This window comes from Camellia sinensis, chromosome 4, assembly GCF_055761805.1.
Source record: "Camellia sinensis isolate YWXY chromosome 4, ASM5576180v1, whole genome shotgun sequence".
Taxonomy (NCBI): Eukaryota; Viridiplantae; Streptophyta; class Magnoliopsida; order Ericales; family Theaceae; genus Camellia; species Camellia sinensis.
This window is the reverse complement of record NC_138964.1, coordinates 120,801,148-120,812,526: the sequence shown is the minus strand read 5'-3', so window position 1 is coordinate 120,812,526 and position 11,379 is coordinate 120,801,148.

Genomic DNA, 11,379 nt, shown 5'->3' with positions numbered 1-11,379 from the left:
CCTCCAATCCGCCATCCGTCCGCCAGATTGGCGAATTGGAGAAAATCAATCCGCATCCGTCCGCCAATCCGGCGGATGTGGATTAAGCGGATTGATGGTTTGGCTGATGGATACGAATCGGTTTAGCGGTTTAAAATTTTATAAATTTTCAATATAATTCAACTTCTGCACTTCCTCAAAAAAAAAAAAAAAAAAAAAAAAAGAAGAAGAAAGTATTACAATCAATGACTTAAAAAAATATTACAATTATTGCATGTCTTATCTAAAGCAAGAAAATTTGAAACTTTAGAATATCACAATTACTGCATGCCTCATCCGCATACTATAATCACAGCATGTCTCATCCACATAAAGTATTACAATTTGTGGTTCTTAAAATATAAAAACAATTCAAACTATCAAAATCATGAACATAGCAGCAGTAGAGATTGTATGTCTTTGTATTGTTACATCTATATCTGTTTTTGAAAACAAAAATCAATCAGCATATATTATATTTTCTATTTATTATTTTTAAAGATAAATGTAAAAACTAAAAAATATAGATAAATAATACGTTTATTTTTTTCAATTCAAAAAAGATATTCAAACAGAATATTTAAATTCTTTTTTAATTGAAAACACAAACAGAATAATTAAACAAACTAAAAACATAGTCTTATAAATTACTAGGGGTGCTCGCGGTTTGGCAGTTCGGTTGCGGTTAAAGGAATCTCAAATCCGCCATCCGTCCGCCAGATTGGCGGATTGGAGAAAATCAATCTGCGACTATCCGCTCGTCATCACGCATCCGTCCAAAATGCGGAGGATCGGTTCGGTTCGATCGGTTTTAGTTGATCTGTATATCCGCTACTCACCCCTAATATATATATATTCAAGAATGGGGTTTCGACAATCTGAAATAGCAACACAAATGAAGATGGGTCAATGGAATGCTAGAATCGGCATCGACACAAAGACGATGGGTGGCAAGCTGAATCTGGTGTTGGTCGCTGCCAAATCCAAGAAAAAGAGACGCCAAAGTAAAGTCCGAGGCTGAAGAGAGTGATAGCCGAAGCTGTGGTCGCCGATGGTGTGCATGGTGGCGTGGGTCTTCGGTGACGATGACGGCGCCGACGCCTAGAGTTGCAGCAGCGGGCAGTGAGCAAACGGTGGTGGTCTCTGGTATTGTGGAAACAGAGCCTCCCTGAAGAAGATGAAGTGTGGTCTCTCGGTCCTGAAAGAGAATATGCTAAGTATTTTGGCAATGCAAAGTGGATAACGACTAGAAATTTTTTTTTTGTCCTTTCCGTAAGACAAAAGGATGGTGCTAATGGTCCCCCAAATAGCCGAAGCATATATATATATATATACAAAGTGGGAAAATGTAGCCTTATCTTTTCGGGAATAAAGAAATGAATTCTTTAATTCTTATTTCTTTGACTTGGAGCAAAAAAGTTTCGCCTTGTTGGAGCTAAAAAAAAAAAAAAAAAAGTTTGATTATTTCCCGGAGAGAAGAATTTAATTTTTAAATCATTCTTGGTGGAACATTAACATCGTGTTTGGTAACATTTACGTTTTCAATTTATATTTATAAAAATTTTATAAATTAGTTTTTGTTTATTTTTTGAAAAACATAAACTACAAACGCGTTTTGTAATTGACAAAATGTTTAAAAAAATTTAAAAATATAAAAAAGAGGGAGAAATGGCAAGTGGCGACGGAAGATGGTGGTGGAAAGTGGTGACGGTGGGTGGTAGGTAGCTAGTGGTGGTGGTGGTGGTGGTGGTGGCAGGTGGGTGGCGGATGGCTGGTGGTGGTGGGTGGGTGGGTGACGGTGGCGGGTGGTGGGTGGTAGCGAGTGGGTGGTGGCGGGTGGTGGTGGCAGGTGGTGGTGGGTGGCGGATGACGGATGGCGGGTGGTGGTGGGTGGGTGGTGGCGGATGGTGGGTGGTAGCGTGTGGGTGGTGATGGTGGTGGTGGCGAGTGGCGGGTGGTAGGTGGCAGCGAGTGGGTGGCGGGTGGTGGTGGCAGGTGGGTGGTGGGTGATGGTGGTGGGTGGTGGTGGCGGATGGGTGGCAAGTGGGTGGTGGTAGTGGGTGGTTGGTGGTGGCAGGTGGTGGATGGTGGTGGCAGGAGGGTGGTGAGTGGTGGTGACAAGTAGGTGGCGGGTGGTGGTGGTGGGCGGTGAATGGTAGTGACGGGTGGATGGTAGGTGGGTGGTGGTGGTGGTAGTGGCGGTGAGGGGTGGGTGGTGATGGCAAGTGGGTGGCAGGTAGGTGGTGGTTGGTGGTGGCTGGTAGGTGGTGGGTGGTGAGTGGTGGTGGCTGGTGGTGGTGGGGGATGGGTGGTGGTGACGGAAGACGGCGGTGGAAAATGGTGGCGGGTGGTGGCTAGTGTTGGGTAGTAAAAAAAAAAAAAAATTGAAAACGGAAACACATTTTTTGTGTTTTCATTTTTTGACCAAATTTATAAATTGAGACCACTGATTTATAAATCAAAAATTTTACCAAACAAGTTTTTATTTGAGTTTTTTAAGTTTTTGTAAATATAATCAGAAAACTGAAAACATAAGTGTTACCAAACGACACCTAAAGAAGTCAAGTTTTAATTTTTTTTTTTTTGAAAAAAAAAAATTAAAGGCACAAGAGTGTGTTTGCCAAACATGACATAAGGATAAAAGATTCATTCTTATAATTACTAGTTGGCAATGTTATCCATAAATTATGGTGAGTCATTAATTTTTTCCATAGGCCATGTCAAGACAAAACATGCCTGAAGGAATGAAGCAAAGCGTGGCCAAAGAAGCAACAATATGCATGTCCGAGAAATTCAAAATTTCTCATTCATGTAAAGGGCAAAATGTAAGAAGGGTTAACTTAAGCCTACTAAATTAATTAGGCCCAATCGAGGCCTAATCAGAAAGTCCAAAAATTGGTGAGCTTAGAGAAATTATTGCCAAGTGGGCCTAAGTGAATTCTATAAAACGAGCCCACGAGAAAGCTAACAAATTGGGCCGAGGAAGACCCATGATATCTCTAAAGAGAGTCCAATAAGCCCATCCGAGGAGACCTATATCATATGGGCCTCCGAGGAGGTTAACCATTGCTTTCAAAAGAGATGAAACCCTCGGAGGAGATCTATTCTCCGAGGTATTGGCTTAGTCTTGAAAGAGTTTGGAACCATGAACCTAGAGACCTATTTGGGCTCAGACTCGAAAGGGTTCGAATCTACGAACCTAGAGATCCAAAGTGCTTGGTTTCGAAAGGATTCGAACGCAATCTAAAAGTCGCTCTGTTAATGAGTCCCAAAACACTTGCGGGCTCGGAGCTTTCTGAGATCTACGCACCAAAACCATGGGCGTGATGGAGTTTGAACAAAGGACCCGATCCTGAGGCTGGTGAGTGGAGATAATTTCACTCTTCAGTTAAACTATCTTATACTCGGGTCGAGGTGGCACGATCTAGGGGGTCCCTGAGACTTGACAATATTTGCGGTAGGGCGTTCTCTTGAACTATCCCTGACCCTTCTACGGCAGGGTGTCCTCTAGGACTACTCCTAACCCTTTGGGATGATTGGGAATCATTGGTTAGGTGTGGCTAAGAAGAAAGGTTCACCGAGAGCTTGATCTCCTCTTCAGGATTTTTCTCATCCTCGAAGAGGTCACCTCCTTGGACAAGGTGGTTAGAGAGAATATTCCCCATGTGCCTTGCACATGGGCTCCATCCTACATCATGAGGTGTCTATAAATAGCACCCACCCATAGCTTTACAAGGGATGGATTTTGGAGAGATAACTCTTGGGAAATAACTAATTTCCCTTCTCCATTATCAACCTTAAGAGTGAAAGTGGGAAATCCATGGGAGGGCCTTTTCATTATTCTCTCTCTAACTACTTTTCCTTATTCTTGACCCAATCTCTTATCTCTATCATCTCTTTATTATTGTGTTTCTAGTTGTGACTGTTGAAGAATTTAAGCCTCTCATCATTTTCTATAGAATTCGAATTTTTTCTTCAAAGATCTTTAAAGATCTTCGAATTTTCCAATGGCGTTCTTGAACCCTCTCATACAAGTGGCTTATTTGGTGTGAGTCAAGGTTGGAGATCTAGATTGCATCATATTATTTGAGCATGTGTTTGATTGGCAATGCGTTAGTGTCATTATACCTTCAAAACAGGTTTTGATTTCTAAATGTTAGTTTATGCATATATCATGTTTGCTTTGATAGTGGGTAATTTCTTTTTATGACATTCTATGTGCTTAGTGAGTTGCTTTATACTTCAGATGGAAGAAGCTTCTCTCAACAATGGTCAAACCCTTCTTGATCAAAGCAGTGAGATGATACAAGAAAGACATGGTGAGAGAACTGAGTTAGATGGTCAAAATGGTGTTCCTCAAGGAAGGAAGGAATTTGTTGCACCTGTTGTGGAAATGGAGTTTGAGTCATATGATGATGCTTACAACTATTACATTTGTTATGCGAAGGAAGTGGGCTTTCGTGTTAGGGTGAAAAATTCATGGTTCAAAAGAAACAGCAGAGAGAAGTACGGTGCTGCACTTTGTTGCAACAACCAGGGTTTCAAAAGAATGAAAGAGGTAAATCGTATACGTAAGGAAACCAGAACTGGTTGCCCTGCAATTATTAGGATGAGATTAGTGGACTCTATATGCAAATATCATTATAATAATTAAAAATATATTTATGGGCCGTTTAACCAAAATGGCATTAGCCCATTCTGTCAAGCGTAGGCATTCTCAACAATCACTTAGCAAATCTCCATACAATTTGAGGTAATTTCTCCACAGACGATCTTGATCCGCCTGACACTTTGAGCCTAACACAAGAGGAGCCTAACTTTTCACCTCATATTTTAGTACAATTTTTCTCCCATCAAATTTGTTTAATAATTTACCTTAAATGTTTGATTTGATATTAAATTTTTTCTTTTTTTAAAAAATACACAATCTATTCCAAAATCCTCCAATCAATTCATGTGAGAAAAATTGATCTCTAAGGCTATGTTTGGAGCATAGATTTAGATAAAAAAAAAAATTAAAAAAAAAATGTGAAAAGGAAAATATTAGTGAAATGTAAATAGAATATAATTATATTTTACTTATATTTCATGTACATTTTTCCTTTTCAAATCTCTACCTAAATCCATATCCCAAATATAGCCTAAGAGTATCTCTAATCCTTTCATCAAATATTTATCAACTTGAAAAATTCATTTTTTTTATCAGACTGAGAACTCATTAAATTTTCATCAAATTTGAATTTGATAGAAATTTAAAAAGATATTAGAGATGATTTTTCTTTCATCAATTTTGATGAAAATGAAAAAAAAAAAGGGATAAAAAGGGAATTTTTAAAAAGATTTTGATGAAAATTTAATTAAAATTTTTGAGTAATTCATATTACATCAAACAATTTACTCAAATATATAATCAAATTAGATGAAAAAATTAGCAAAGGGCTGGAGATGCTGTAATCTTTTTTTTTTTTTTTTTTTTTTTTAACATTTGCATGAAATTTAAATAAAATAATAATTGTTGAAAATTTAGTAGAAAGATTTAATTTATCTAGCATTTGATTAATTTAATTTGATATAAGTTTAGTAAATGAATTAAATTTCATTTCAATCAATTTTTTTTATTATTAAATTTAAATTTAATGTAAAATTTGGTAAGATATGAGGGACACTCTAACATTTCGTAAATATTGTTAATTTACATTTAAGAACCCAAGTTTAATTTCTAAACACCAAATATAAATATAAAAATAAAATAAAATAATAAAATTTAGTTGAAATATTATTAAAAGTAAATATTAATTTATTTTCTTATATTCATGAGTTATATGGGGTCACACACTGAGCCACTCAAGTTCAACTTAACAAATAAATGAATTTTAAAATCAATCAAAGCATTTGACCTAATAATTATATAATACCTTTATAAAATGAGATTTCGAACTGAACTCTTATGGAAAAAAAAATTAATACCTTTGTGATGATTTATTTTTCTTTTACTATATATTTTGTTTTTATTAATTTTTTAACTATTATAAGTTAACAAGTTCAAATTCAGCTTTGTTTGACATGGGTTATTTTGATTAAATTAGTCAATAAAAATAAAACATATTAATTTAATTAATAAAAAAAATGTCACATTCAAATCATAATTATTTATTTTTTTTCTCACAACAATCATCACATCAAACATAACTTTTTAAATCAAATTAAAATAAAATAAAATCTAAAAAATAACTCATCTCAAAACGAGTACTTAAGCCTAATTTGGGACTTTAGTTAAAAGTCAATTTTTAACTTTTAACCTATTTTGGATCTCATGAACTCTGTACTTATTTACATTTAAAAGAAAAAAATCAAAAACTAAATTTTAATTAACTTCTCAAAACAAGCCTTAATAAATAAAACGGGCAAATTACTCACAAGTCCTTTTTGAAAAGCGTGTATTCTATTTAATTCTAAAACCTTTTAAATATATTCAAAAGTCCTATACCTATTTTATTTTCTCATCTTTCCTTATACCTTGGTTGTTCTCTGTATCTTTCTTTCTCTAATATCGACGACGACCAAACCTTCCTTTTTCTTTCTCTTTTTAATCTACAGTCACCAACGACCAGCAATCACCATTGATTGGGGTTCACAGCCAACCACCGAGCACTAACTTCTTATTTCATGCTTATCGACGGCGATGGAGATGAGTTTTCAACGAAGATGATGAGCAAATCTACTCAAATTTGACGTCGATCTACTCAGATCTACGTTAGATTTGACTAGAACTAAAAAATAGTTGTCATAGTACAAGTATCTTTTTATATCTGTCTTTTTTCTTTAATCTCTTAGTTTTAATACTTTTTTTGTACTATACACTTCTATTTTCCTATTATAATAGAGAAAATTTTTAAGTCTTGAACAAGTTGTTTTCAAGTTTTAATTACAGGCGGTAAAAACTATAAAAATTTTTACAGTTTCAATTTTTTTCCTGTTGAATTGAATCATGCTTTAGAACTATAAAATTTTGTAATTTCATAACTTTCTTTAGAACTGTAAAATTTTACAGTTTCATAACATGTTTTTCAGTTTGATTAATAAGGATAAATACTTAATAGAATCATATTTTGAAAAGGTAACATTTTATAGTTTCAAAGCTTACTTTTCAGTTTGATCAATATTAGAAATTATTTGTTTAAACCCTACAAAAATTGAAAATAACATATATATATATATATATATATTTTTCATTTACTGTTTGTTGTTCTTAGGTTTTTTCTTCTTCTTCTTTTAGTTTATTAATATTTAGTATATTCTACTATGTTTTTTTTCACTTTAATTTCTTAGTTTATTATTCTTCTTTTTTCGACAATATTCTAGACATTTCGGTAAGTGCTCGGCGAAATTCTTGATATCTAGCGAATATTCTAGATATTCCGACGACTTCCGGTAACGTTCAGAATATTTCGGTGATACTTTGACGAATTTTTGATAATATTCTGGCGACTTTCCGGTGATGTTGAATATTTCGACAAGTCTCCAATGACCGTCTGACGGTGGTAGAATATAAGAATGCCTTTAAAATTAAAAAAAAAAAAATTAGTAAGAATTAAAAATATATAAAATTAATTGATATAAGTATTTTATTTTAAAATTAGATAAAATTTAAATTTTACATATGAGATTTATCAACAAGTTCCCCTAAATAAACGAACAAACAAGGCCCATCGCACCGCTCCCATTGTCATTTACGTCACAAAAAGGCCGAAGAGCTGGTGGTGGGGGTAGGGGTCGAGTAAAACTAGACTGCAACACAGCCCCGCCGTCAAAACACCTCTCCACAACCATGTTCGGCGGCTTTTCTCCCACCGACGAGCCCTTATCGCCTACCCTAGATCTCGATATCACCGTAAGTCCTCCCAATTCTCCTTTTCTTCTTCTTTTTTTTTTTTGATAACTCAGGGTGTTCGGGCCAACTTGCGCGCACCTCGACTAATCCCTAGGGGACCAATCCCACGGTCCACTAGCGGGGGCCCATTTAAAGCTAGAGCAAAGCTCTGTATGGACTGGCCCAACACAAAGATTGATAGCACCTAAGAGGTTTTGAACTTGAGACGTAGAGAGGAGCAAACTCCTAAGTCTCAAGCCTACACCACTAGGCCAACCCTTGGAAGTTTCTCTTCTTCTTTTTCTTCTTCTAAATTTCTCTACTCTCTGTTTTAACTTTTCAAAGATTCCATTTTTTTCACTAATTGAGTTGATAATCCACACGCAAAGAACCCTCTGTTTGTTTCCTGAGAAAATTGATGAATTGCAGGATTTCAGTTTCTGCTGTTCAGTCCCTATCCGGAATTAGAAAAAGAAAATAAAAGAGAAAAAATTGGTACTGAGAGTTCAACTGTACTGAAACAAACTAAATTTGACCGACCTAATTGATTTAATATCGACCAAGTCCAGTTGAAAACTCATAATTTTCAGTCTTTAACCTTTATTTGCAGTTCCTGTGGTTTCTCAGCTGGGCTTGGTAAAGTATAAGAATACATCGGATCATGGATAATTGGGCTCATATATTCGAATTACGGGACAAATTCTCAAAAATATGTAGGCTGCTTATGAAGAATTGTTGGATAATGGGGTTGTTTGGTAGAGCTTATCTAAGTTGTTTTAAACTTTTTTTAGTATGGAGTTTTGCCAGACCTGTTTGGTGCAGCTTCTGCTTATAGTTTATTAGGCGGAAATAGTCTAAATAAGTTGAAAAAAGTTGACTTCTAAAAGCTAGGTGAGGGATGATTTTGGCTTATGCTTTTAATTTATAATAAGTTTCAAGCACCAATATGTGGAAATGAAATTGGTGAATGCTATGGCTAGTTTATAACATAGAGCATTGAATGTAAGACCTTGTTTGAACCTTGAGCTTTGAGTTCAATGATGTTAATAATACATATGATGTGTGATATTAAAATGTTGTTGTTGTATTCTATAAAGTTTTTTTTTTTTTTTTTGGGGGGGGGGGGGGGGAAGCATATTAGATTTGAGAATATGCTAAAAGAAAGAAATTTTGTCTTATAAAACTCCTCAACAAGACTATGGACATAGAATCAACCACATAAAACAATCCTAACCATACATGTCAGATGGTGGGGTTTGAGGTCCATTATAAAATATACAATTGCACTCAAATTGTTCTAACTATATTGTGTGGTTGCTTTTGTGTCCATCAACTTGTTAATAATTACTCTTTTTGGGTGTATTTAACATAAACGTGGGGGATGCTTTAGACAAAAAATTTGTGTAATGATTCATCACAAGTTGTAATCATACAGTTTTCACCAATGACAATTGTGGTTTGTTATTTTGTCTACTATATGGGCTCCGACACATGAACTGTGAAAAGTTTTAGTACTCCGCAGGTAACTTCAATATGCTTGACAACCAAAGTTCACTATGTTATATCCTTTATTCAAGATATGTGGGAAATTAATTGATAAGGAACAAATTGTAGCAGAAGATTTGTACTACGGATAGATTTGTTTCTATCTTTTGATTATTACATATATGCATTTGGCACTTGATGTATAATTTTGACAAGTAGGATGATTTTACTGAAATTTGCATGATTTATTTTGGCGACAAATTTTTTTTTGACAAGTTTATATATAGATATATATAATTTTGGCGATCTTGGAGTTAACCTGGTATTATTATAAGACAGTAATGCTTGTGCAAGTTTGATTTGGACAAGAGGTCTCCACGCCTAAAGTATGGACATGGACACGCGACACGACATGGATATGATACGGACATGCCAATACGCTAATTTTAAAAAAATACAGGACATGACATGTGGGGGACACACATGAAATGTATAATTTTATATATTTATTATATGTTATATATATGAATATATCATTCAAAGATAACAAAAAATGCAATATGACACTAATCCCTATAAATTTATATGGTTTTTGTTTTATTATTGTATCTTTAGTTGGTTTGTTCAAACTTATAATTAGTTTCACATGTGTCTAATCGATAGACATGTGTATTTAAGAGATATACACGTGTGTCCTCCAAGTGTTCAAAGAGTATCTGGATCTTTGAAAAATATTAAAAAATAGGACATGTTTTGAAGAGTGTCGGACACGTGTCGGAAAAGTGTCCAAAGAGTGGCGGTGTCCGACACGGACACAACATGAATACGTCACCTTCTTAGAAGTGTTTGTGCTTCTTAGCTCCACGCAAACTGTTGTAATCCAGTCAATTAATGTTCAGTTCATTTAGACTGAAAATGTGAACCTTATGTTTGGGATGCCAAGCTTTTTCAAATTAAATTTGAAATGTGACTCAAGTTAAGGATTAGTGTATCAAGTTTTGGGTTTGACTCAGCTGAGCTAGTGAATTTATGAGGCTCACTCTAGTGAATGTGGATTAAATTACTTGAATTAACTGATTTGCAGTCTTAGTGATGAAGCCTCACAAGTTCAAATTGGAAAACAGAATTACTGGAAGAGTAAATATGCTGAATGGAAAATGAATGAAGCAGCAAAGAAATGGATATGCTGGATGACTGGATCAGCAGAGAAAATGGCTGATAGGAATTTAGATGAGATATCTGGGTGCGTGCTAGATCAGTCAGATTCACAAGAATGGCACAGAGTTGATATATTCAGGGTTTCACAGAGTCAGATAAAAGAGCGTTCAAGCAAGAATCAATGAAGTTCTAGAGTTCAAACTGTTATTTTTAACTACCAAAAACATTCCTGCACTTTGATGACATGCCAAGAACGTTTGGTGAAAGTGATGACTATCAACATATCACTAGTCTAGGAGTATATATGGGAAAGTAGTAATTCTACTTTGTTAAATCATACATGATTGTCAATGACAAATTACAACCAATTTCAGTTTCATTTACTAGATTTTATAAGAAGACAAATATTTCTTGGCTAGAAAAGATTCAAAGAAACTCCTCAATGGGAAAAAAGGAAAAGAAAAGAAAAAAACATTTGGTAAAACACGCACTTGATTGGCATTATCTTTTCCATCATATATCTTGTTTTTTTGGTTTGCTACTTTTCTTGTTGAGTTGTTGTTAATGATTATTGTTATGCTTGCTGTTCATGTTCTATTTGGTGATGTCGTTGATCACTATTAGAGTTGATGTATAAAGAGAGAAATACAGAGAGAATAATGTATGTATTATGATTGATATTTCTGATTGTGTATTGTATGTACATTATATAGGAGATGTGAAGTGGAGGTGGAGTGGTGTAGTGGAGTAGGTGAAGTAGAGTGTGTAGTGGAGTAGGTGAAGTGGAGGTGGAGTGGTGTAGTGGAGTAGGTGAAGTGGAGTGTGTAGTGGAGTAGGTTTAGGTGTAC